This window comes from Vipera berus (genome assembly GCF_964194415.1).
Source record: "Vipera berus genome assembly, chromosome: 4".
Classification (NCBI taxonomy): Eukaryota; Metazoa; Chordata; class Lepidosauria; order Squamata; family Viperidae; genus Vipera; species Vipera berus.
In genome coordinates, this window is record NC_138206.1 from 53,889,633 (window position 1) to 53,912,338 (window position 22,706).

Sequence of the window (22,706 nt, forward strand, 5' to 3'; positions counted from 1 at the left end):
CGTCCTGACGCATGAACTAGTGGAGGCCAGGCTGGTGGGGGTGGCCGGGGACTGGCCAAAGGAAAGGAAGGTTCTGCATTGGTTATGGACGGCAGCCAAAATTCTGATGATGTTGCTCTTTGGCTGCTGTCTGTTCCTTGGCCTTGTCTTGGCATACACTCACTTTTTTAATCCGCTGTTCATCTCTCACAGCCTTTTGGTGCTCCTCAGTGACCAGAGCATTGACAGACTTGTGCGCCGTTTCTCCCCTTATCTCGAGTGGAGAAATGATGGCCTTTTACCGTTTTGACAAGCAAAAGGAATCCTTTCTCTCCTGTAGTTGTACATATGAAGAACCTTTGTATATGTGTAATATATAATAATAATAATAATAATAATAATAATAATAATAATAATAATAATAATAATTTTATTTATATATTTTATTTATATTTTATTTATTTATATATAAAAATATTTATATATTTTTAAATGTAAAATTAGAAAACGTTAATGGACTAAATTCAGAGAAAGAAAGTTTTTCAATATTTAAAACAATTTAAGATTGATGTTATATGCTTGCAAGAAACGCATATTAGGGTTATGGACCAAAAGTATTTATCGAACTCAAGGTTGGGCACGCAATTTGTTGCCTCTGCAATGAATAAGAAAAACGGAGTGGTTGTTTATATTAAAAGTGCTTTAACAGCGGAATTAATTGAAGCAGATAAGCATGGAAGATATGTTATGATAGATTTGTTGCTAGAAGGCAAAAGAACGCTTTTAGTTGGATTGTATGCTCCTAATCAACAACAACAACAAGCTGACTTTTTTAGTTTACTTCATACAAAGCTTACTCAGTTGGATTACAAATCGTTTATTTTTATGGGGGACTGGAATGGTGTTTTGGACGTACAGATGGATAAGGCTGGTTTTTTTAAGCGTGTTCCGTGTCATGCCAGATTGCCTAAATCTTTTTTTGAAATGAAGGATGATTTGGAACTGCGGGATATTTGGCGTGACACACACCTGCATGAAAAGGATTATACTTTTTTTTCTGATAGACATCAATCTTTTTCCAGGATTGACTTCATCTTGTTGACTAATGACTTTTTTTCTAGGATTAAGAAGGTAAAGATCTGTGCAAGAGCTACTTCTGACCATAGTCCAGTATGGTTAGAGATCAATAAGGATAATAGAGGTAGGCGCTCGTGGCGTGTAAATGAGAATTTGTTTACAAATCAGAAAAATGTGGAAGAATGTAAACTGCGGATGTTATATAAAAATAACTATGAAAAATTATGGGGAAAAATTCAAAAAGAAATGGAGAGCTGGGAAAAATTGCAATTGTCTTTGTTGGGGCGAATCGCAGCAGTGAAAATGAATGTCCTGCCTAAATTTTTATTCTTATTTCAAATGATACCGGTTCTTAAGAAAGATTCTAATCTGGAGGAATGGCAGCGAGGTATCAACAAATTTGTCTGGGCAGGGAAAAGGCCACGAGTTAAACTTAAGATTATGCAGGATACTCGTGAAAGAGGTGGTCTTAAAATGCCTAATCTTAAATTATATTATGAAGCTGCTGCGTTAGCAGGAATAAGTGATTGGATTAATTTGACACAAGAGAGATTATTAAATCTTGAGGGCCACGACTTGTAGTTTGGCTGGCATGCATATTTGTTGTATGATAAAAAGGTAGATAATGTGTTTAAAGCGCATATTTTAAGACAGGCATTGTTGAGAGTTTGGAAGAAGTATAGACATAAGTTAGATTGCAGGATACCATTGTGGGCAATCCCAAAACACGCAATAGAAAATATAAATGTTGGTTTTAAACATGATGTGACTACGTATAAGGAGATTTTAAGTTTGGAAAGAAATGTCTGGTGTCTGAAACCATACACTCTCTTGCGAGATGAGAAGATTGTTCAAACTTGGTTCCAATATATTCAGCTACGGGCCAGGTGGAAAGAAGATCAGAAAATTGGTTTTACAATGACTGATGAAAATCTGATAAAGCAAATTAGAAAGCAGGGTCCAGCACATATCAAACGGATATATCTTGCATTGATAGAAATTGACTCAGAAACAGAACTTGTTAAAGATTGTATGATAAAATGGGCCCAAAACATCCAAGAAGTTATTACAATGGACACGTGGGAAAAGATCTGGGTGAGGAACGTAAAATTTACACAAGCTCAAAATTTAAGAGAGAACTTTTATAAAATGTTTTATAGATGGCATTTAGATCCTAAAAAGCTGGCAAGTATGTATCCGAATTATCAGCCTAAGTGCTGGAGGTGTGGCGATGAAGATGCAACATATTTTCACATATGGTGGACTTGTAAAAAGGTTAAGGCCTTTTGGATAAAAATTTGGTGGAACATGCAGAAGATTTTCAAGCAAAGGATAAAGTTTTGTCCGCAACTTTTTTTGTTAGGTATAATTACAGATGCTACGGTTGTGGACACTAAGCTGATGTTGAATTTAATTACGGCAGCAAGACTCTTAATAGGTCAATATTGGAAGAAGGAGGAACTGCCGACTGTAGAAGAATGGACTTTAAAGGTTTCTGACCTGGCAGAGATGGCAAAGATCTCGGCTTACTTGAAAGATCACTCGCAAGAACGTTATATTATGGAGTGGAGAAAATGGATTGAGTATATCCAGAACAAATATGGGACTAAAAAGTTTCATGTAGCATTTGAATAAGTCTTCCTTTCTTTTTCTTTTTTCTTTTTTTTATATTTAATAGTAATAGTGTTTGTAGTTATCCTATATGAGCTAGAGAGTGATAGATTTTAGAGTTTATGGTTGTTAGCATATGGATGTTTATGATTGTTTTTTTTTGTTTTTATACCTTGTACTTAGCTCTGGGAAGTCGGGGGGGGAGGGGGGTAGGGGTAGGGAGGGATGGGTACGGGAGGGGGAGGGGGGATTGTTAAAGATAAAATGTATGTTAAAACTTTTCAATAAAAAAAAATTAGAAAATTAATAAAACTTTTTTTAAAAAAAAGATACATGGATAATTACAGGAAGTCGTTGACTTACGGTACAACCACAATTGAGTCCCAAAGTTTTGTTGCTAAGCAAGGCAGTTGCTAAGTGAATTTTGCTCCATTTTACAACCTTTCTTGCCACAGTTGCTAAGTGAATCAGTGCAGTTATTAAGTCAGTAATTGGATTGTTAAGTGAATCTGGCTTCCCCTTTGACTTTGCTTGTAAGGAGGTAGCAAAAGGTGGATCACATGATCCACGGACACTGCAACCGTCGTAAGTATGAGTCAGTTGCCATGTGTCTGAATTTTGATTACATGACCTTGGGGATGCTGCAACGGTCGTAAGTGTGAAAAACAGTCATATGTTGCTTTTTGCAGTACTATTGTAACTTCAAATGGTCACTAAATGAACTGTTGTAAGTTGAGGACTACTTGTACAAGGCAAACATATATTGTTTTAGTCAGTTTGACTTCCCACTAAGAATCATGGACATTTTCATTGGAGACAACTGCTGTTGAAAATTCTTTGGCTTGTACTGGATGGCTCTGCGTTTGAATGATGCAACTTCTGTCATCCACAACTGTTCTTGTTTTTGAAATCAAAATCTTCCTATCATCAGTAACTTTCTGCTCTGTTCATTTTAGACAACTGAATGAACATTATGGGCACTGGGGAAATGCTATTATTTGATCACCAACAAGAGAAAGTGAATTAGATTAGAAAATAACTCTGAAATAATCATTTATTACGATCTGTTATGATTAAGATCTGAACAACACTGTATTTGATAATACCTGTTCTGTAATGTTTCATGAAGCAAGAAAGAAAAATGTGCTTCATATGCTTTGCTGCCTTTCAAAGCTATGGCCTTTCCAAAGTGGTTTATTGTGCATTTTAAAAACAAGCTAGCTGAAATTAAATAAAATATCAAGTATACCCTCAGCAGTAGATGCCATGAAATATTTTTTGTTAACATAAGGAAGTTGTAAAAGCCTTTTCAAATGAACATACATGGCATTATCTCTGCTACGGCAAGTATGTGTGCCTGATTTTATAGTGTAGGAGTCATTGAAGGAAAAACATCCTCTTTAATTCCTGCTGAATTTACAGATTGTAGATTAGGCTTTGGAAAACTAGCCTAAAGCATAAAAATATAGGGCAAATATTTCCATAAAATTATTTTTTTGCAGCCAGAAGCCATAGAGATGGGTTGCTGACAATATTACAAAACTGAGCAAGATTTGCAAGGACTTGTGGGTGAAGTTAGGCTTTTAAAAAAAAGAAAAATAGAATTGTAACTCCAATCTTATATTTCATAACTTCCATTTTAGCATTCTCATTTAAATTTACCTATCAATTTAGGACCATCTATCTCACTCTTAAATAGTCAAGATGTGGTGGTTTGCTGCCAAATTTAAATAGCAGCACTATGGCTACGGAGTGTGCAAGATGCAAAGCTGGGAATGTGGGTCACAAATGACCCATGGAATGAGGTGAGAACTCTATAAGCCTTTAAAGGGCAATGCCAACTTTTTAACTTGGGTCTTAGAAATGGACAACATTTATTATATCTTCTTATCAAATCTTATGGGACATTAATTTGGACACTGCCCAGAACCCCTCTGAGAGAGAGTGGTTAAGTAGTTTGATATTTAAATAAATAAATAAAATAAAAATAATTGCATGAACAATTACATCCAGAGAAGGATGCTTACTGTAATGCGGTTGGTATATTTTCCATCTTTCCCTGTTTATCCATTAACTTCTACCTAATGTAACTTTACTTTCTTTGCTCACTGTTTCCTAAGAATACTTTTTTGCATTCTTCCTGCCTGCCAGTCAGTCGTTCTTTCCCAAAGAGATCAAGTAAGTACCACAGACCCTTCTGTTAAGTCATGGGCTCTGGTGAGCAGGAATGATGACACGAAGCTGAGTACAGGAAAACTCATTCTTTCATTCTTGCTGGAACTGTACTGGGGCTTGGGCCGCAACCAGCCACAATATATAGCCTAGCCCCTAGGTGGCAGCTAATAGGTTTGAACCCACGCTTGCCGCCTGGGGCTGACCAATTGCAGGACCGGAGACGGCCTGTCTGGGTTGCTGGAGAGCCGTTAGCTCCTTCAGCAACACAGGTGGTGTAACACCACAAACCCAATACATAACACCTTCAATTTCCAGTTTTGTTTTGTTTGTTTTTCAAAAATCCATGGTGATTAAGAATACTGAAGGTTGTTGTTGTTTTTAGGTTGTTTTTAGTCAGCTGGGGAGAGTCAGATCGCTCATGACTGAAAGCATGTTGGTCCTAATCCCCAGACTTTGACTAAACCTGTTTTAGCTCATTTTCTGTTGGCACACCACCCCTGCATTCACTTTAAGAGAATAACAGAATAACAGAGTTGGAAGGGACTTTGGAGGTCTTCTAGTCCAGCCCCCTGCTCAAGCAGGGGACCCTGTACCATTCCGGACAAATGGCTGTCCAGTCTCTTCTTAAAAACTTCCAGTGTTGCAGCATTCACCACTTCTGGAGGCAGGTTGTTCCACTGGCTAATTGTTCTAACTGTCAGGAAGTTACTCCGTAGTTCTAGGTTGTTTCTCTCCTTGACTAGTTTCCATCCGTTGCTTCTTGTCCTGCCTTCGGGTGCTTTGGATAATACCTTGCAGCTTTACCCTCCAAAATTGCAGCTGACAAGATTGCTGGACTACTTTTTTGTTACATATCATTCTTTCACCACCAAACTGCCCTTGAAATGGATTGAGGTCTGGACCTTTCCTTCTTTTCTTGATATGTTTATTGTGTATCTCAAAGGCAACTTTTGTTGGAAATGTGACTCGTATTTGGACTTGAGGACTTACAACCTAGACCAGAGATGGCAACTATGGTTCCTTTATGACCTGTGGACCTCAACGTCCAGAATTGAATTCAACTCCCATGCTTGTCCAGGAAGTCCATAGGTCATAAAAGGGCCATTGTTGCCTACCCCTGACCTACAGAAACCCCTAAAGACGGTTGGTATTGGATGTGTGGGATTGTTCCTGAGCCAGCCATCTTTAGGGGTTTGTCTAGGTCAGAGGTGGGCAATTATGGCCCTTTTACAACCTGTGGACTTCAAATCCCAGAATTCCTGAGCCAGCATGATAAAGCCAGCTTCTAAGCCTACACAAAGTGATTCAGATGGACTAGATTAGGTTGAAGTTAAATGCAAGTCTCACTTGCAAAAACCTCTTTAATAATTTGCTAATAAATTAAAGTGCCAGACCCTGATGTGTAGGCAATCAGATGACTGGTTGTTGTTTTTCAAAGGCAAATCAAAATCATTCTTAATGACATCATGAGTTCCTCCTAACCTCATTGGCTGGAGGTTGCCATGGCAAGTGTCAACATTTCTGGCATCGCTGATTCTTTTGCACAGCAGCACTGCCAGATCCAGTTCAAAATAACTGGATCAGAAGAAAAGGGACTCAAAAATCATTTATTTAGTATTTATTTCAATAGGGGGCAAGATCAGAAAAGCAGACAATGTCATTGGAGGATCTTTCAGCAACCAATAGGAATCTCCGTCTCCAGATAGAGGAACTGACCGAGAACGTAGCCTACTTGGAGTCTGAAAACCAGGGTTTTCTCAGAGACAAGGAGCACATCAAAGAGCAGCAGAGATGTCTACGGGAGACAGTGGATGACCTTAAGTCCACAATGGAACACCTGCAGAAAACTGTGGAGGACATCAGGGAAAAGTTGGACCTTGCCAACGCAGTGATCCACGAATTAGCGCTGCAGAACAAGTCTTTGGTGAAAGTTAACAAGGACCTCAATGAGGAAATGCACGAGGCCACCAGCCAAGTGGCCGTCTTCAAAAATGACAAGCCTGCCCACGAGAATGACTTCAGGGAGATGCGGAACCTTCCGTCAGAGGTTCAAAAGTACCTGCGTAATCTGGAGGACAAACTGGCTGAGAATGAGCACAACTACTGTGTGGAAAAAAACCAGTCCGGCCAACTGAAAGACAAAGTTGCAACTATGCAGAAAGTCAGAGAAAACCTGAGGAAGCGCATCAAAGATCTGCAGAACCAACAGGATCTCTGCGTGCAGCAGGCCACGTTTGTGCGGCTGGACCAGGAGAACCAGATGCCAGTGGGCATCCTGACACATGAATTACTGGAGGCCAGGCTGGTGGGGGTGGCCCGGGACAGGTCAAAGAAAAGGAAGTTTCTGCATTGGTTGTGGATGGCAGTCAAAATTCTGATGCTGCTGTTGTTTGGCTGCTGTCTATTTGTCGGCCTTGTCTTGGCATACACTCACTTTTTTAATCCGCTGTTCATCTCTGAGACACTTGTGATGCTTCTCAGCGACCAGAGCATTAACCGACTTGTACACCGTTTCTCCCCTTATCTTGAACAGAGAAACGATGGCCTTTTGCCATTTTGAGAAATGAAATTCCTTCTCTCCCTCCGTTGACTTGCTATCTAGTATGCAAGTTAGCAGAGGGGCATACCTGATAACGGAATTTGATGGACAACAAAAGTGGACTCTCCAGCGTTGGAAACATATAACCTTCTTTGGGTATAGATCTTCTTTTTTCTATTGTTGGCCCTGTCTTTTTTTTCTATCATTATGTCTTTCGGCTTTTGCTTAATTAAAGAAAATAAAAAATAAACATTGATGAATCCAATGTATTTTCCTTGGGCACTTTTCCAAAGTGAGAGAAGCTGCTGAAACGGGAGCAAATCTGAACCAATTCTTATGGGATCCAATTCACTTAAAGAAACCATATGCTATCTGAAACTGAATGCAGTTAGGGATAGTAAGCGTGCCACGTGTCAGCTGTCCAGAATGTGTGTATGTATGTATGTATGTATGTATGTATGTATGTATGTATGTATGTGTGTGTCTGTGTGTTTGTAAATGGGTGGACTTAACAACAGTTTCAGAAAGCTGTGATATAGCTTCAAAGGAGCAGCAAGTTATCCAGCTTCATGGTCAGTCTTTGGTGAAAAGTTCTCCTATGTCAGCTGGGAGATCCTGGGAGCAGTAGTTCATCTGTGCCAGCTGGGGAATTCTGGTAGTGGAAGCCCACGCATCTTCCATCTGCCAAGGTTGAGAAACCCTAAACTAACCAAATGTCTATGACCGTGGTGGTGAACCTATGGCATGCGTGCCACACGCGGCACGCAGAGCCCTCTCTGTGGGCACGCGCACCGTCGCCCCAGTCCTAGGCCTCCAGCTGGGTTTTATAAAACCTTTTCGTTTAGGCCTCTGCCGCTGTGTGCAAAAAACCCCAAAAGGTTCAATCAATTTCAACTTCTCTCAGGGGAAAAAAAATCTTAAAAAGTTGGAATGGATTGAACTTTTTAGTCCCACCCAGTCTGCCATTACCACTGCAGCCATGCCCACCCAATGGGCCAAGCCCACCCAATGGGCCAAGCCCACCCGGCACCCAATGATACATAAGTGGGTTTTGGGTTGCAGTTTGGTCTCGAAAAGGTTCGCCATCACTGGTCTATGAGATGCTCAGCCATCCAGCTCTTCCTTCTGTCTCCCAAGGTTATTCCCAAATATCATTAGATTCAGAGACTCCAGGATACGTGGTGAAGGGAAGGGATTGCAGGGGACCTCAGAGGACATTCCCCAAGGCAAGGGAGACAGAGGGGGTCAGACTGGCTCACTTGCTCGAAAGTCAGACCAGTCCCACACGTGCAGTGATCCATCGCTTGCAGCCGAGAGTAATGTTTGGGGCTTCCAAGGGTGCCAAGTGTGGGTGGTGACCATGGGACTGCCCCCATCCTTGCCTGGGGTGCCAAAGGTGTGTCCTTTGTGAATGAATACCGGTTTGGCTTCCTGCCTTGAGGAATCCCAGTCCTTTGTATTGTAGACCTGAACGGTCCCGTCAAAACCTTGAAGAAATGAGAAATGCAAGTAAATGCCTCATTGGAAAAGTGGAAGAGAGACAGAAGGGTGGGTTGAAGCTGGGGGGGGGGTGGCACATGAGGGGAAAGGGGTGTGAAAAAACATGTTCTTTATTAAACCCAAAGTCCCAACCCAGAGGGTTACGTGGGGGGGGGGGAAATCAAGAAAAGGGAGCATTTGGTCTATTGGTTAAGGTCCTGACCTAGAAACCAGGAGATTATGAGTTCTGGTCCCACTTTAGGCAAAAAAGCTTCTGGGTGACTTTGAGTCAGTCATCAGCAGGCTGTGAGTTCCAGTCCCGCTTTAGGTATGAAAGCCAGTTGGGTGAGCTTGGATCAGTCCCTCTCTCCCAGCCCAACCTACCTCATTGGGTTGTTCTTATGGGGACAATAGGAGAAGGAAGCTGTGACCCACAGGTGACATGACCCAGCTGAGCCCCTCTGAACATTGGGGCTTCATTTAGGTTGCTCCTTGGACCACCCACCCCTGCAGACCCCATAAGACTGATGGCGGCAAAAGCAGCTAGCGGCCTTGCCAAACGAAGCCCCATCACAGCTTACCTGACACCGCTAAGGTGTTGCCCAGTACAGGAGCGAAGCTGATGGACAGGAAATCTGCCCCCCGGAGGTTAGGGGTGGGAACGCAGCACTGGGCCACTTTCAAGGGGCTGGAGGGGTATCTGATGTCCGTCAACACAACGAGGCTAGCCGAGGAGAGATGGGCAATCAGTGGTGTCTCTCCAGAGCCGATTCCTGCACACCAGCTCAGCCTCTCTGTCGGGGCCCAGGGGGTCTGAGCCTCTTCCACAGCTCCCAGAATGCCCTGGTGCTGATGGAGGTCCACAAGGAACAGCTGCCCTTTGGCACCACACACCACAGCAGTGACTTCATCCAGGAAGTCCAGACTGGCGATTTTGTCAGGGCTGGCAGAGGCTGTAGATCGAAAGAGGAAAAAGAGCTGAGTTGGGTTGTGGGGGAGAATTCTGCCACCTCCCCCACAAAACCTGACTTTGAACCAGTTATGACGAGACAACGGGTTCTAATCTCTCTTTAGGCACGAAAGCCAGCTGGGTGACTTTTGACCAATCACCAGCAGGCTGTGAATTCTAGCTCCGCATTAGGTGAGAAAACCGGCTAGATGTCTTTGGGCCAATCATCAGGAGGCTCTGAGTTCTAGTCCTGCCTTATGGATGACTTTGGCCTAGTCCAGGGGTAGGTAACCTCGGCTCTTTTATGTCTCAAGGAATTCAACTCCTAGAATTCCTGAATCAGCTATGCTGAGGGGAAAGGGAGAGGTTTCCAAGCTGAGCCATGCTGACTCAGGAATTCTGGGAGTTGAAGTCCACGAGTCATAAAAGAGCCAAGGTTGCCTACCCCTGGCCTAGTCACTCTCTCTCAGCCCAACCCAGCTCAAACGACTGTTGTGGGGAAAATAGGAGAAAAATGTGTTACATATGTTTGTTCCCATGAGTTACTTATAAAGTAAAAAAGGTGGGATGAAAATCAAAGATACACACATTAAAGTCTATTCATTCTCCTTCCTGTTCCCTTGAATTTAACCTGAGATCAAGAATCAAAAAGAGAAACAGAAATAAGAAAAAAAAACCACAACTAGCATATCTCCCTATTTCTAACCCCTGGGGAAGTTGTGTTTCTAAGAAATGGACCCTCGGGATTTTGCAGAGGGTTTTCAATCAAATTGTCTACCTGCCACCCAAAGATTTTGCCCCGATTCAACTTCCATCATTTGGAGATTGCAGATTCTTTGCCCATGGAGGATGCAGGCTTGTTTGGCACAGCTGGTTGCAATTTTGGACCAGGAAGTATCTTCTGTCTTTGTGGGAGAGATGACACTCAGTAGCTTAATCACATCTAGGCTGGAGGAGAGGAAAAAATAAGAATTTCCACAAGACTTAATTTCCATCTACAAGTAGTCCTTGACTTATGAACCCAATTGGGAACCGAACTTCCCTTACTAAGGAAAGTGGTTGTTAAATGAGACACTCAATTTTATGATAATTTTTGCAATGGTTGTTAAGCAAATCAGTACAATTGTTAAGCAAATCAGATGGTCATTATGCAAATCCATTTCCCCCTCCCATTGATTTTGCTTGTCAGAAGCTGCCTGGCAAAGTCATTAATGGCAACCACGTTACCCTGGAGACCCCAAAACTGTTATAAATACACTCCATCCAAATTTTGATCACGTGACTTTGGGGATGCTGCGATGGCCGTAAGGGCAAGGAACGGTTGTAAATCACTTTAGTGGCACTGTAACTTTGAATGGTCACTAAACAAACCGTTGTAAGTCAAGAACTGCCTGTAGTTTCCAAAGCATCACTTTTCTCCAATTTCTCTCCCTTTTGGAGATTGCAGCTTAGCTTTTTTTTTTAATCCTGGTTGTTCTACTGGGTGCCTGGCTGAAATCATACTGACATTGAGAAAAGCACCAGTTTCTGAGCACTGGTGAGCTGCACTTTTGTCAAGAATGATAAGGGCGAGGCCAGACGAAAAGCAATTCCTGCTTTCTTTTGTATCCTCAAAGGAGTAGAACGGGAAAGATGTCAGGGGTGAACAAACATCATCCAACATCAGCCTGGAAGAAATAGGCGATGTGCAAAGCTTTCGGGAAGTTTTTTTCCCCCCCATTCAATTTCACCAAACCACACAGCTAGCTTTGGAGTTCTGGGAATCGAAGTCCACCCAATCTTCAAGTTTCTAAGGCTGAGAAACACTGGTTTATGCTAACAGTTGGAAGAAATTTTTGTTCTGAAGATAGACTCGGCTGTCTTCTTTAGAGAAGCAATGAATTAAATTGTGGGAATGAGAAAACTTTTCATCCTTGTCCCTGCAAACTTTGAGTGGGGTTTGGCCATCCTAAATTTGAAACCCAGTTGGGAAGCAAAGCAGTTGCTTGGAAGCATACTGTTGTGATTCAGCGTCAGCCTGTGGTTCCGGCAGCCGAGTCGGATGATTCTGAAGAGGAGGAGGAGGAGGGGTTTGGAGAGCCTTTGGTGTCAGAGGGAGGTTCTGATGCACTGAAGGACTCTCAGCCTGGCCCCTCCCGTCATGTTCCTCATCAGACTCAGCCGTGTGAGCACGAGGTATTGGATGAAGATGATTCACAGCTGAATCTATTCAGGGACGCTAGGTGCAGGAGGCAATCTAGCAGAGCAGAACAGAGAAAGGCAATGAGGCAACTCGGTGAGGGGAGAAGGCAATGAGAAGCCACGCCTTGGGATTGCTGATAAAAGGGGAAGGTGTGGGAGGTGCTGGTTGCTGAAGGCAACCGTTTGAAGATCTTCTGCTAGAGTCCTGGTCTGTTATTCCTGTTTAACTCTTCTTTGAACTTTTGATTTCTTTGTAAATAAATTTGGTTGGGTTTTTCCAGCCTGTTGACTATAAAAAGGGGTTGTCCCTGACATTCAAACATGGCCGGTTGTAGGCTGGAACAGAACACCTACCTGTTTCATCTGATTCCACACGCCAAACCTGCAGAGCACTGTCTGGTGGGCCACTGGTTACCAGCAAGCTGAAAGCACAAATCAAGAAGAAACCGAGTGATGAAAATAATTCCACTTTGAGATGGATGGAGTAGAAGGGCAAAAAACACAGAATTCTGGAAGCTGTCGTCCATCGATCTTAAAGTTGCTGATGTTGAGAAACACTGCTCTAAAAAAAGCTAAGCTGGATTGGACAGTTGGTGGGTTAGGATGTTGGTGGGAACAGCTCTAGCCTGAATACCACAGATGACCTACTATGATACAACATAGGTTTTGTTTGGTTGCATATCTCTCAAAGCCATCCAAGGTGGAACCATCCTCAGATGTTGTGGCAATGAATTCCACAGGCAATGATGCAGTAGAGAGTCACTAGCATGCGAGCCAACCTTATTCAGAAATGTGTGAACAATGTGGCAACAATTTCGGGTTAACCTGGGCTTTGAGCTCAGAAAAGAGTGGGAAACCAACTTAACTGCTTCATTATGTCTTACTTCTGTCCCGTGAAACATGAGGACTTGGTGATCTTCTGAAGGGGCCCCAGAAAGACTTGATGTGGAGTCTGTTGAATTCACAGAGGGCCATGGAGATTCATGCTGGGTATCCTTAAACCAGGATGAATACGAGGAAAGCAGATAAGAAACATAGAAGGAATGTGTGGCAATTGAGGCAGCCTTGAAGTCCTTAGTTCTCTGTACGCTTTATCAAAATTCTATGGCAATGTAACTGATGTGTTTCTTTTTATTAAGACTATAACAACTCTTGCTTGAAGTACAGGTAGTCCTCGACTTACGACAATTGAAGCCAAAATTTCTGTTGCTAAATGAAACATTTGTTAAGTGAATTTTGCCCCATTTTTACAACCTTCCTTGCCAAACTTTTTAAGTGAATCACTGCCGTTGTTAAGTTAGTAACAGGTTTGTTAAGTGAATCTGGCTTTCCCCAATGACTTGGCTTGTCAGAAAGCGATCAGATGACCCCGGGACACTGAAACCGTCATAAATATGAGTTAATTGCCAAGCATCTGAATTTTAAGCACGTGATCATGAGGATGCGGCAACAGTTGTAAGTGAAAAGCAATCATAAGTCACTTTTTTCAATGCCATTGTAACTTTGGTCACTAAATGAACTGTTGTAAGTCGAGGACTATCTGTAACATGAGGTTTGTGGATTAATATTCATGCTTACATCATCTATTAGCTACGGATATGTGTGACTATAATTTTCTCCTCCTATCCTGAAATATATAAATATAAGGGCATTCTTTTGTCTGCAGGAGTTCCTATAGTGCACAGTGTTACACAAATACTGCAGTGAGCCTTGATTATTGGTTTGGGGGAGGGTCCTGTGTCTACTCGCACATTAGCATCCTGAATGTTTGAGAGCCTAAAAATCACAGTCCCGTCAACCACCTCATAGCTGTGTGCAATATGGGAAAGTCACCAGTGTATTCACAAGACCACTATATCTCTGGCCCAGGCTAGCACCCAAGCCTAAGGGCCGGTAATGTTTCTTTCAAATATAGTTCTTGCTTCTCCTTTTAGGCCTTCTAATAACAATAATAATAACAACAATAAGAACAATAAAGATGTTGGAAGAGACCTTGGAGGTCTTCAAGTCCAACCCCCTGCTCAGGCAGGAGACCCTACACCATTTCAAACAAATGGCTGTCCAGTCTCTTCTTAAAAACCTCCAGTGTTGGAGCATTCACCACTTCTGGAGGCAGGTTGTTCCACTGGTTAATTGTTCTAACAGTCAGAAAGTTTCTCCTTAGTTCTAGGTTGCTTCTCTCCTTGATGAGTTTCCATCCGTTGCTTCTTGTCCTGCCTTCGGGCGCTTTGGAGAACAGCTTGAGTCCCTCCTCTTTCCGGCAGCCCCTGAGATAGTGGAACACTGCTATCATGTCACCCCTAGTCCTTCTCCTCATTAAACTAGACATACCCAATTCCAGCAGCCGTTCCTTATGTGTTTTAGTCTCCAGTCCCCTAATCATCTTTGTTGCTCTTCTCTGTACTCTTTCTAGAGTCTCAACATCCTTATTTACATCGTGGTGACCAAAACTGGATACTGTATTCCAAGTGTAGCCTTACCAAGGCATTCCTAACTCAACTTAAGTCATCAACAAGGCATCACCTACCTGGTTCCCGGGACGTGTTTGAGCCTGTAGATGGGGCGATCACAAATTCCACCCCTTTCAACCTTGAAATCTCTCTCCGGACATAAGCCCTGCAAAAAAAAAAAAAAAGTCCAAGGATCCACTCATCATATTGAAAGAAAATAAAACAGACCAGAACAGCAAGATAACATTGGGTACAACTTTTTAATAAAATAAAATAAAATAATAAAATAAAATAAAATAATAATAAAATAAAATAAAATAAAATAAAATAAAATAAAATAATAATAAAATAAAATAAAATAAATAAAATAAAATAATAAAATAAAATAATAAAATAAAATAAAATAAAATAAAATAAAATAAAATAATAAAATAATAAAATAAAATAAAATAATAAAATAAAATAAAATAAAATAAAATAATAAAATAAAATAAAAAGGAAAAAGTTAACATCTGCACTGGCTGTACCCTGCTGGTGCTTCTGGCTACTGGTAGCATCGAGATGATTTTGGCTGATTGTGGGAAAGAGAAGCAGAGTCCCTCTTGGTCCACTGGGATAGCTGCGTACAGGTAATCTTTGATTTACGACCACGAATGAGAGCAGAATTTGCGTTGCTAAGCAAGGCTTTTCCAAAAGACAACTTGACTTTCTTGTTGTTGTTTTTTTGCCTTGAAAACATTTCGCTTCTCATCCAAGACACTTCTTCAGTTCTAACTGAATGGTGGGGAATGATTTATACTCTTTTTAGATGCTTCAAACAAGGTGGTTGTCAAATGAGTCACACCTTGTTTTACCTTTGTTGCCGTGGTTAAGTGAATCACTGCATTGTTAAGTGAATCACAGGGCTTCCCCCCACTGCTTGTCAAAGACTAGCTGGGCAGTTTGCAAGGGGCAATCGCGTGATCCCAGGATGCTGCAACTGTCATAAATATACACGCTGATCATCAAGTGCCCAAATTTTGATCATGTGACCGTGGGGACCCCGAGAGCTGTTATATCTACCCTGGGCTACATACGGGTCCAATAACCATTCAGCATGATGGGAGCTGTAATCCTCATATTTGGAGAGTATCAGTTTGGGCAAGAGGCTCTGGGTTGCTGGCTAAGCTTGGGGTGATACTTCTGTCTTCCGATACTTCCTATATACAAGTAGTCCTCGACTTACAACATTTAGTGACCGTTCAGAATTACGGCGGCACTAAAAAAAGTGACTTAGGACCATTTCTCACAGTTACGACCTTTGCAGCTTCCCCACGATCATGTGATCAAAATCCAGACGCTTGGCAACTGGTTCACACTTATGACCGTTGCTCTGTCCCAGGGCCACACGATCTCCTTTTGCGACCTTCTGACAAGCAAAATCAAGGGGGAAGCCAGATTCTTGTTTTTTTAAATGTTTTATTGATTTTTAAGATAAATCTCCTTAATATTTGGTAGACAGCGCGTTGTCTGGGTTTATATTTTTTTTAAAAAAATTGTAAACAGGATCTATGACAAGGCAATCAAGATGATCAATGAGAAAAGAAGCTTTATATTCCGGTGGCTATTATTTACAGAAACATGAGAAAATGTTTATATTTAGTGGTCATTTATTCAAATAATAAGAACTGTATTAATTTAAGGTTGGCAAAAGGGAATGTTATTGGAAGAAGAGAAAATCAAGCAAAGCCATTATATGGACTATAGCAGTGGTGGCGAACCTATGGCACACGTGCCAGAGGCAGCATGCAGAGCCCTCTGTGGGCATGCGCACCGTCGCCCCAGCCCCGCCTCCCCCCGCGGCCCCCTCCACACCAGCAAACCCCCCCATAGGAGAGTGGCCCCCAGGCGCGGCCCACACGGAGCAGTGCAGCCAAGGACATGGCACCTGGGCAGCAGGGACAAGACTCCGCCCTCACGCCCCATCGCGCGCAGATGATGCTGCATGTCACGGGCAGAGGGCGTGGCCACCATGGCGCTACAGGGCCGCCTAGGCCTTAGAGGTAGGAGGCGGCCTTGTGGGTGGGCAGGGCGGGGCGCGTTTTTGGGGCACTCGGTGTCAAAAAGCTTCGCCATCACTGGACTATAGAATTACAGGACTAATTATTATTGGGAGCCAGATTCACTTAACAACCACGTTACTAATTTATCAACGACAGTGATTCACTTAACAACTGTGGCAAGAAACATCGTAAAATGGGGCAAAACTAACTTGAAAATGTCTTGCTCAATTGCCAAGCATTACCCGTAATGCAAATCCAGATATTGGGTTTTCTATCCTGGGTGAATTCATCCAGTCTCCCTAAAAAGCCATCTAAGTTAACAGCTTAGTTAACAGCAGTCCCTCCATTTAGTGGAGGTGAGTTCCACACGACCCTTTTGCAGCCGCCATCTTGCAGACAACCTTTCCAGTGTGGTCTCTACCTTATTTTGTTTTGCAAGCAGCCTGGGAGGCAGAAGGAGTTGCAAAATTTCGTTCCTGCTCCTCGTATCCAGCGACACAAATGCCTGGGGAGAGAATCACAGTCATTCTCAGTGTTGCAATGTCATCAGGCAAGGTGGCCACATTGCAAGTTGTCCTCAACTTACAACCAATCATTTAGGAACCAAAGTTACAATGGCACTGAAAAAAGTGACTTACAACTTGTCCTCCCACTTACAATGATCGCAGCATTCCCACGGTCATGTGATCAAAAGTTGGGTGCTTGGCTATGGGCACACATATTTGCAATATTTATGGCTCCTGGGATCACGTGATAATCGTTTGCAATGTTCCCAGCCAGTTTCTGACACACAAAGTTAATGGGTAAAAGCCTGATTCACTTAACAACCACATAATTTACTTAACCACTAGCGATTCACTTAACAACCATGGCAGTGGTGGGATTCAAATATGTGAACCACTGGTTCTCTGTGTGGATGCCGCTTCTGGAAGTCCATTCTGGGCCTGGGCAACAAAAAAATTAGCTACCGGTTCTGCCAAAGTGGTGGGAACCGGCTGAATCCCACCACTGATCCATGGCAAAAAAAAGTTCATAAAATCCAGCTCGCTTAACAACCCCTTCTTAGCTACACTCATTCTGGTTCCAGTGTTGGTTGTAAGTTGAGGACTACCTGTGCTTACTGGGAACCCACATTTTTAAGCCCTCTTCTTACCTAGCCCATCGGAGCAATTATTTTCAACTTAGCCTTCCCAGAAAGGGGATCCCATTTCATGATCTGCTCTACCAGAGAGGCAGATGGTGATCTTTGAGGAAATCACGATCCATCTCCATGGCATGGAAATGTGGAACCCTGGGGGAAAAAAACCCTTCTCAGGACACCCCCCCCCCACACACACAGCAGCTGCCCCCAACTCATCCAGGTCAAACCTTGAAAGGCAATGAACGGTCATTCACGTTGGTCCCCTGTCCATTCGATGACTCTGGTGGGCCCGGGAAGTTCAAAGAGATGGAGGTCGTTGTATCTAAGCAAGTTGAAAGGGGGGGGGGAGGAATATTTAGAAGGGTCAAGAGTCAATGGTCTGCCCCACTGAAGACAGCAATGCTCCCATCTTGAGGCTAGAACAGGGGAGCATCACCTGGACCTGCAAACCTTGGGGTTGTCTGAATAGTGCAGGGATCTTCAAACCTGGCCCTTTTATGACTTTGTGGACTTCAACTCCCAGAATTCCTCAGCCAGGGACATGTGCCTGGCTGAGGAATTCTGGGAGTTGAAGTCCACAGGTCACAAAAGGGCCAGGTTTGAAGACTCCTGGAATAGTGCAATAATAAGCAAGATCATCAGTAGATGGAGCACTTCAAGGCAAGACTCATGCTGGTAACTACAGATAGTCCTTGGCTTACAACCATTTAACAACCTTTTCAAAGTTAAAGGTAAAGGTAAAGGTTCCCCCACACATGCGTGCTAGTCGTTTCCGACTCTAGGGGCCGGTGCTCATCTCCATTTCAAAGCCGAAGAGCCAGAGCTTGTCCGAGGACGTCTTCGTGGTCATGTGGCCGGCATGACTAGATGCCAAAGGCGCACGGAATGCTGTTACCTTCCCACCGTAGGTGTCCCTATTTTTCTACTCGCATTTTTACGTGCTTTCGAACTGCTAGGTTGGCAGAAGCTGGGACGAGTAACAGGCGCTCACTCTGTTATGCGGCACTTGGGATTCGACCTGCCAAACTGCCGACCTTCTGATTGACAAGCCCAGTGTCCTAACCCACTGAGCCACCGCGTCCCTGTGTTTTCAAAGTTACAATGGCATTTAAAAAAAGTGACTTATGGACGGTCCTTACATTTACAGCCATAACAGCTTGCCTGTGGGTGATCAAAATTAGGGTGCTTGGCAACTGACTTTGTGCTGACTAGGGGGTCATGTGATCTTCATTTGCAATCTTCCCAGCTGGCTTCCGACAAGCAGGATCAACGAGGCGAAGCCAGATTTGCTTAAGGACCAGGTGATTCAGTTAGCCATGGCAGTGAATTGCTAAACTCGACTCACTTAACAAGTGATTTGATTAGCAGTGGAAATTCTGGTCTCTATTGTGGTTTTAACTAACACTTAAAACAGGTCCCCAAATTAAGCCATTTTCTGAGTTCACACAGTACTGAAAAGCCACAACATAACCTGGTTTGTCATGAGAAAATCTACTATGGGGTAGTTAATGGTCGACATCTACTTGAAGGCACATAATGAATGGAAAGGCCAACAAGCTAGACTGGGAGTAGAAAAAAACAGACCAAGATGGCCAGTCAAGGTTAGCAGTTGGTGGGAAAGCCGGCTTGCAACTGACCTTTGCTTGACCACTCCAATGGCAAAGGGGGGGTTCGGAGGGGTGGGTGGGAGGCACCTTGAAAGCACCCCATTCATTAGGCTAGCAATCCAATGATATCGCAATGACTAATGCAATGGCAAAGCCAGGAACAGACACCCCCCCTCCCCGCCCCACCCCATCCATTCCCTCTCATCAGCCAGTTGTTTCTCAGGGTGGCGTTCAATGCATCGCCCATTGAAAGGATCGGAAAGGGATCCAAGATGAATAGAATAGAATAGAATAGAATAGAATAGAATAGAATAGAATAGAATAGAATAGAATAGAATAGAATAGAATAGAATAGAATAGAATAGAATAGAATAGAATAGAATAGAAGTAATAGAAATGGAAAGGGACCTTGGAGGTCTTCTAGTCCAGCCCCCTGCTCAAGCAGGAGAACCTACACCATCTGGGACAGGTGATTGTCTAGTCTCTTCTTAAAAATCTCCAGTGATGGAGCACCCACAATTTCTGGAGGCAAGCTCTTCCACTGGTTAATTGTCCTCACTGTTAGGAAGTTTCTCCTCAATTCCAGGTTGCTTCTCTCTTTGGTCAGTTTCCAACCATTGTTTCTCGTCCTGCCCTCTGGTGCTCTGGTGAACAACCTGGCCCAGCCCCTCAGATACTGGAACATGCTATCACGTCTCCCCTATTTCTTCTTTTCTTTTTGCTCGAATTTGGAAACGAAACCCCGCTTGGCTAAAATGAGAGACTGAAGGCGAGTGTGTGTGTGTGGGGGGGAGACATGGGGGAGGGGAAGGCTTGGGGGGGGCGCTTCACGCCCACCGAGGATCCCCTCCCTCCCTCCCTCCCTCCCAGGCACGAGGGTAGAACTCCCATCATTCTGGGGCAGGTCGGGGAGGAGGCTTGGCTGGGGAAGATGGGAATTGTCTTTCCCCTCCGGGCCAGGGAAGGCGACTCACAGCCTGAGAGAGTCCATCAACCACGCTTCCTCCTCCTCCTCCTCCATGGCGGAAGCAGCCGCGGCCACGCGAGCGTTCGGCAAAACGAATGACGTCGCCTCTTCCTGGGAATTCCGAGGCGGGGACACTGAAGCTCCGCCCCCTTCCTCCATCCGCTCCGCCCCCTCGGGTCCTTCCAGTCCCCGGGCAGGCGGGGGCTGCAGAGACCGCGGGTCTTTCGCGGCTCTGCTGGTGTCGCTAGCGCGTTGCCTGTGGATGATGGGGTTTGCGATCTGGTCCGGGCTAGCATTCGCAGAGATTTACCTTCCCGCGACACCTTCGCCTGCGTGCAGAAGTGACTTACTCGCTTGCAAAATTGATCTCTTAAGCCAGCCCAACGCATTGGATTTGCACCATACACGCGGGCACGTCAGAACGGAGCTGGAAGGGACCTTTGGAGGGGGGGGTGTCTTCTAGTGCAAGCCCCCTGCTCAAGCGGGAGATCCTATACCACTTCAGTCAAGTGAATGTCCAGTCTTTTCTTAAAAACCTCCAGGGATGGAGCACCCACAACTTCTGGAGGGAAGACGTTCCACTGGTTAATTGTCCTCAGTGTCAGGAAGTTTCTCCTTAATTCCAGGTTGCTTCTCTCTTTGGTCAGTTTCCAACCATTGTTTCTTGTCGGTGCTTTGGCAAATAAGTTGACCGCCTCCTCTTTGTGGCAGACCCTCAAATACTGGAATATGTCTATCATGTCTCCCCTACTTTTTCTTTTCTTTAGACTAGACCAGGGGTAGGCTACCTTGGCTCTTTTATGACTCGTGGACTTCAACTCCCAGAATTCCTGAGCCAGCCATGCTGAGGGGAAAGGGAGAGGTTTCCAAGCTGAGCCGTGCTGGCTCAGGAATTCTGGGAGTTGAAGTCCACGAGTCATAAAAGAGCCAAGGTTGCCTACCCCTGGACCAGCCAGACCCAATTCCTACAACCATTTTTCATATGTTTTAATCTCCAGGCCTTTGATCATCTTAGTTGCTCTTCTCTAAACTTTTTCCAAAGTCTCAATGTCCACACTCTTACCTTACGTATTCTCTAAATGAATTTATAGCTTGCCTGTCCTGCAGGTATGCTGGTAGATACACTCCTTCCTCTTTTCATGTGAATGCTGTTAATTAACTCCCTTAAAGCGTGTTCCCTGCGGAGAGCAAGCAGGCCATGGTCTAGGCATTTTTTAAAAAAACATGATCAGTGTTGAGCTTTCTACCTCCACATCTTTGCCCGGACATTCTTGACCGCAAATGCCACCTTCCCTTTCCTTCCCTAAGTTCAGGTAGTCCTCGAGTTAATGGCCATAACTGAGCCCAAAATTTCTCTTGCTAGGCAAGACAGTTGTTAAGTGAGTTTTGCCTCATTTTACAACATTTCCTGCCGCCATTGTTAAATGAATCTGGCTTCCCCATTGACTTTGCATGGTAGATGTTGCGGAACAATTAACAGTCCGACCAGAGGTGGATGGACCGTGGTTCATCTGCATGGTCAATATCAAAGAAAAGAAATCCAAGACATATTCTATAGTAAAACTTTTAATGAGAAAACCAAAGACCTAGACTGACCACATTCTCTCATGAGGCAGAAGGAGAAAATAAAACTGAAACTGAACTTTTTCTAGGCCTGGGCACAAAACAGTTTAAAACCAAAACATTGGCTGGACATAGCTGGAGTTACTATGGTTACAAGATAAGATAATACACAGTTGCAGAGCAGAAAAAGATGTACACTTAGGAATGAGCGAAGCTGGCAAAACTAAAAAAACACGCAGTGACATCCCCTTCTTTTGTCAGCGAAGCAGAAAATCAGATAAGACACATCTTCTTGCGCAGATACTCGTGTTGGGCTGTAGGAAGTGGTTTGTTCAGCATATCAGCAATTTGGCCATGTGTAGGCACATACTGCAATTTGACAAAACCTTGTTTAACTGCTTGTCTTATATTTTGGTAACGGATGTCAATGTGTCTAGACCTGGAACCTGTAAAGCGATTCTCAGGTACATAGACCACAGATTCGTTGTCCTCCATCACAGTGATTGGTTGAATCGGAGGTGTCCAGATATCTGTGACTAAAGCATCAAACCACGTTAGAGAATTACATGCATCTGAAACACAAGCATACTCAGCTTCTGTAGAAGAACACGAAACAAAATTCTGTTTACGCACATGCCAGTAAATCCATTCAAAAACATCATATAACCTGAAGTACTTTTACGTGATTTCTTATCACTTGCCCAATCTGAATCTGCATAACAACATAACTCTGCAAAGTCAGTATGTGTGGGTTCTAACAACAACTTCATGTCTTTGGTGTGTTTTAGATACCTCAATAATTTCGTAACACATGTCCAATGAAACTGCTTTGCCTTGCCTACATGTTGTGATAGGAGATTAACACTAAGTGCAATGTCAGGTCTAGTCCAACTACTAACATATAGCAGCGACCCCATGACTGAGCGATAAAGTGTTTGATCCTCGA

The 22,706-nt window shown here is 43.5% G+C and overlaps 1 pseudogene across 1 annotated transcript; it reads right to left on the reverse strand.

Annotated features, from left to right (window-relative positions):
* Window positions 1-8,359: 8,359 nt before the first annotated feature.
* On the reverse strand, window positions 8,360-21,452 carry LOC308667213 (WD repeat-containing protein 73-like; annotated as a pseudogene). The gene is made up of 9 exons: window positions 21,445-21,452; window positions 20,205-20,453; window positions 17,878-17,945; window positions 16,904-16,987; window positions 14,518-14,606; window positions 12,345-12,412; window positions 10,588-10,752; window positions 9,442-9,813; window positions 8,360-8,868 (listed from the first exon to the last, which is right to left on the reverse strand). The product of its transcript is annotated as a WD repeat-containing protein 73-like (transcript).
* Between the last annotated feature and the right edge of the window lie 1,254 nt (window positions 21,453-22,706).